At 43.6% G+C, this 4,891-nt stretch overlaps 1 pseudogene; it reads right to left on the bottom strand.

Moving 5' to 3' along the window:
- Positions 1-3,184: 3,184 nt before the first annotated feature.
- Positions 3,185-4,657, bottom strand: LOC100398796 (ubiquitin-associated domain-containing protein 1 pseudogene; annotated as a pseudogene).
- Positions 4,658-4,891: the final 234 nt, after the last annotated feature.

Genomic DNA, 4,891 nt, shown 5'->3' with positions numbered 1-4,891 from the left:
AAATACAAAATTAACAGGGCATGGTGGTGCATACCTGTACTCCCAGCTACTTGGGAGGCTGAGGCAGAAGAACCATTTGAACCTGGGAGGCAAAGGTTGTGGTGAGCTGAGATTATGCCACTGCACTCCAGCCTGGGCAACAAGGGAAAAACTCCATCTCAAAAAAAAAAAAAGAAAGAAAATATAATGCAAAAATATATATTAGTGCTCTGACTATAAGTGTACATTTTAACATTGTGCTCAGGAGGCAATTTCAGTTAAATTAGTATTGATGATTTTTGACTGATTTGGTTGAGAAACCAGGACCAATTCAAGATGTTTGTTTCAATAAATGAATGAATAGGTGAATAAATGAATGAAATCTATTTTCTTCTGTATCCCAAGTAATCTACTTTATTGCAAAATCCATTTTTTATTAGAACTTTTTTTTCCAAACTAGGCTTGTTACCCTAAAATAAAACACAATCTAACACAGAAAGCAGGGATCTTGAAATTAGCTTTACATAGATTTATATAATCTAAATAAACCTTCTTGATTCAGTAATTATTATCATGATCTAGTTAAAATCACTCACACAGGATTTGAAACCTGCTCAAAGTCTTCTCTTAATCTCCCCTCATGTTTCAGAAACAAGCTTCTCTCCACTTCTCTCCTGTGCTTAATGAGAGAGCCTTTGGGAAGAATAACCAACAATCTCGGATCATTGTTGGCATAGAAATTAAGGGATAACAGAAATGTCTCATTATATAAAGAAAATAATGGAAATTATTCAGCTAATGATTCTTAAAATATAGGGAAATTGAGAAAGAATTTTTCCTAAAACGTCACTAGCGTTTTTGACAAACTATTTACAAGAGTAGGTTTCCTGTGGCACAAAGAGGCATGGCTCCAGCATGACTTAAGACAACCACTTCCACCTTTCTGAAACTTCTCCTTATCTCCTGTTTTGCCTGTTAACCAGTGGCTCCATCTGGTCAATGGCTCCTTAGAGTGGGTCAAAGCCCCACAGTATTTACCACTCCTTCTGTACCCTCCACCCAACCATGTAATTACATTTGCTCCCTTAGTCCTAGCTCTCTCAATACAATAAAAATTCCCCATTATATCAGTGTGGCAAACCTAGATATTACCAGAAAGCTCATTAGATGTATGCATTTTTTTCCCACTGGGCTGTGAATAGCTTTAATTCTTCTAATAAAGATTTTTAATTTTATAAAGGGATTTATTTGTTAAAAGAATGATCAGAGATATTTTGTTTAGGGAGGACTTGTCAATAGGACATTCCCCGGATTCTACTCTAGCATGCTAAACTCAGCAACTTGATACCCTATTTCTGAAAAGTTCTCTGACTTGGATATGAATTTCAGAGTCCAAATTAAAGTATCTTAGTCTTCTTTTAAGTTTTATTCCAAGGCTAGCTAAAAACAAACTAAGAATAAAGGCAGAAGCATATAACTTTTTCTAAATTGTCTTTATTGTTTTACTGTTTCTTTTCTTATTTCTACCAGAACAGAAAGAAGCTGGGAAAGGAGAGGCCAAAGAGCTACTGACTGTTGACCATGCAAGTGTATGTCCAGTTGGACTGGTTGTCGTTGTGAGTCATGGAGGTGCTCCTCATAGAATTTGCAAGTAGAGAGGAGTATGTAAAGATGCTTTTGTTTATACTGAATTTTTGAAGTTTGTGGGTTCTACTATTGACTCAGTTTTATATATTTTGATCAGGGAAGTCTTTAGCCAGCAAGATGAGATTTTAGTGGGGACACAGCCAAACCATACCATTCTATGCTGGTTCCTCTCAAATCGCATGTCCTCACATTTGAAAACCAATCATACCTTTCCAACAGTCCTAGCAGAGTCTTAATTCATTTCAGCATTAACTCAAAAGTCCATAGTCCAAAGTCTCATCTGAGACAAGGCAAGCCATAGGCTTCTGCCTATGAGCCTGTAGAATCAAAAGCAAGTTAGTTACTTCCTAGATATGATGAAGGTACAGGCATTGTGTAAATACAGCCATTCCAAATGGGAGAAATTGGCCAAAACAAAGGGGCTCCATGCAAGTCTGAAATCTAGCAGGGCAGTCAAATCTTATAGTTCCAAAATCATCTCCTTTGACTCCATATCTCACAACCAGGTGATCACACTGATGCAAGAGGTTAGTTCCCATGGCCTTGGGCAGCTCTGTTCCTGTGGCTTTGCAGGGTACAGCCTCCCTCCTAGCGGCTTTCACAAGCTGGTGTCGCATGTCTGTGGCTTTTCCAGGTGCAGGGTGCAAGCTATTGGTGAATCTACCATTCTGGGGTGTGGAGGATGGAGCCCTCTTCTCATAGCTCCACTAGGCAGTAACCTAGTAGAGACTTGGTGTGGGGCATCTGACTTCACATTTCTCTTCCTCACTGCCTTAGCAGAGGTTTTCCATGAGAGCCCTGCTTCTGCAGCAAACTTCTGCATGGACATCCTGGCATTTCCATACATTATCTGAAATCTAGGCAGAGGTTCCCAAACTCCAATTCTTGTCTTCTGTGCACTGGCAGCTTCAACACTATGTGGAAGCTGCCAAGGCTTGAGGCTTGCACCTTCTGAAGCCCTAGCCTGAGGTATATGTTGGCCCCTTCAGCCATGGCTGCAGTGACTGGGACACAGGGCACCAAGTAAGTCCCTATACTGTACACAGCATGGGGACCCCGGGCCCAGCCCACAAAACCACATTTTCCTTACAGGTTGGCGGGCTTGTGATGGGAGGAGATGCCATGAAGACCTCTGTCTTTTTTTTTTTTTTCTTTTTTTGAAAAGGGACTTTATTTATTAAAGAAAAGTCATCTGTGAGTGACTAGTTAAATTAGCATGCTTGACTTTAACACTCTGGGTTGAAACCTGCCTCCCTCAAATAGCACATGGACTCTCCAAGCAAATGTCTAGAGGGCAGTTCAAGTAGCAACTCAAGAGCCCAGAGGAGCATGGGAGGAAGACATCACTCCACTTCCTGGCGCCACAACCACTTTTTTGTAAACACCTGTCAGATGCTAAAAATACGGCCTTACACACTACCATCACCGAAGTTTATAAGCAATCAGATCAGAAAGCAGGAGCAGCTACAGTGCCTCCAACAGTCCAGGGCTGAGGAGCTGAAATGAGTTTCCAGGGGAGGTCCCTTCTGTCCAGTCTTGGGCTGCGCTGGGGGCTGCTGTGGCCAGACAGCTGAGTGGAGCAGTGCCACCTACATGAGATTTAGTGTCTGGAGGATTCTAGAGATCTGCATGACGGGACCCGTTTCTGGATCATTCACCCACTGGGTGCTATTCAGCGGGTTCTTCGCATGTCTTCAAATGCTACGAATGTTTTCGGGTTGGGTCAGGCCTAGCTGCACCACTGGGTTATCCAGGATGGCCTGAAAGAGAGGACTGTCGGGATTGATGCCCTTGTCCAGCTCCTCTGTGGAGGGCTTCCTGTCCCCCAGCAGCCACTGACATGCTGCATTCTGCTGGTTACCGTTCACTCTGAGGGAGTCTATCACCTCCTTCTCATCAAACCCCAACTCCATAAGGGAAATTATGGCCCAAGCATCGGCCGAATCTCCCTTTTTCTCTAGATCCTCTTGAAGATTTCCATTAGCTCATCTCTGGCCTCCTCGTCGGTGGTGCTGGCTCCTGCGGCAGCCTCGGAGGTGGCTGCTGCTGCTGCTGCTGCAGCCCCCTGAGCCCCTGGGGGAGCTTAGTCTGGAAGAGGCATGTCTGTGGTTGGATCTTCTGCGTGTTCTATTTGCCACTCCATGGCCTGAGGCACCGACATGTGGTTCAGCTGAAGGGCCTTGGTGGCTCTGGTCTTGGGAAAGCCCATCTCCGTGAGCTGCCTCGTTCACACACTCATCCTCCTTCTCATCCAGCATAGCATTCGCCTTCTTAAATAATTCCACTGCATCAGGGTTCAGCGCTAACAGCTTCTGCGCCACCTCGATGAAAGACACCAGTATCTCCCAGAGTTCTGTCTGGAAGTCTCTCATGTTGGTCTGGACCAAGGCCCAGTCCATATTGTGGGAGGGCAGGTTGGCAGTGGCCTGGAGGATGGCATCTTTATCTGGAGCTTTCTGGTCTTGTTTTTTCTTTTCATCTGCTGAGACATCAGCCATCTTGGGAAGTGGTGCTGACACACCTTTTTTTTTTTAATCAATAATAGGACATCTTGGTCCTGGATGTCATGCCAAGACAAGGTATCCCATTGTCTTGGGGATTCACACTGTGTTCCCTGTTAGTTATGCAAATTTCTATAGACAGCTTGAATTTCTCCTTAGAAAATGGGATTTTCTTTTATATTGCATTCTCGGGCTGCACATTTTCTAAGCTTTTATGCTCTGCTTCCTTTATAAAACTGAATGCCTTTAACAACACCCAAGTTAACTCTTAAATGCTTTGCTGCTTAGAAACTTCTCCAGAAAGATACTCCAAATCGTCTCTCTCAGGTGCAAAGCTCACAAATCTGTAGGGTGGGGCAAAATGCTCCCAGTCTCTTTGCTAAATTATAATGAGTAACTTTTGCTACAGTTCCCAAAAAGTTATCTCCATTTGAGACCACCTCAGCCTGGATTTCATTGTCCATATCACTATCAGGCTTTTGGTCAAAGTCATTTAACAAGTCCCTAGGGAGTTCCAAACTTTCCCACATTTTCCTGTCTTCCTCTGAGTCCTCCAAACTGCTCCAACCCCTGTCTGTTACCCAGTTCCAGAGTCACTTCCACATTTTGGGGTATCAACAGCAGTGCCCCACTCTCCTGGTACCAATTTACTGTATTAGTCCATTGTCACACTGCTGATAAAGATGTACCAGAGACTGGGCAATTTACAAATGAAAGAGGTTTATTGGATTCTAATTCCACATGGCTGGGAGGCCTCACGATCG

The sequence above is a fragment of the Callithrix jacchus genome, chromosome 2 (assembly GCF_049354715.1).
Source record: "Callithrix jacchus isolate 240 chromosome 2, calJac240_pri, whole genome shotgun sequence".
In the NCBI taxonomy this organism is placed as follows: domain Eukaryota; kingdom Metazoa; phylum Chordata; class Mammalia; order Primates; family Cebidae; genus Callithrix; species Callithrix jacchus.
The sequence above is the reverse complement of the archived record's forward strand: the minus strand, read 5'-3'. Positions and strand labels throughout refer to the sequence as shown.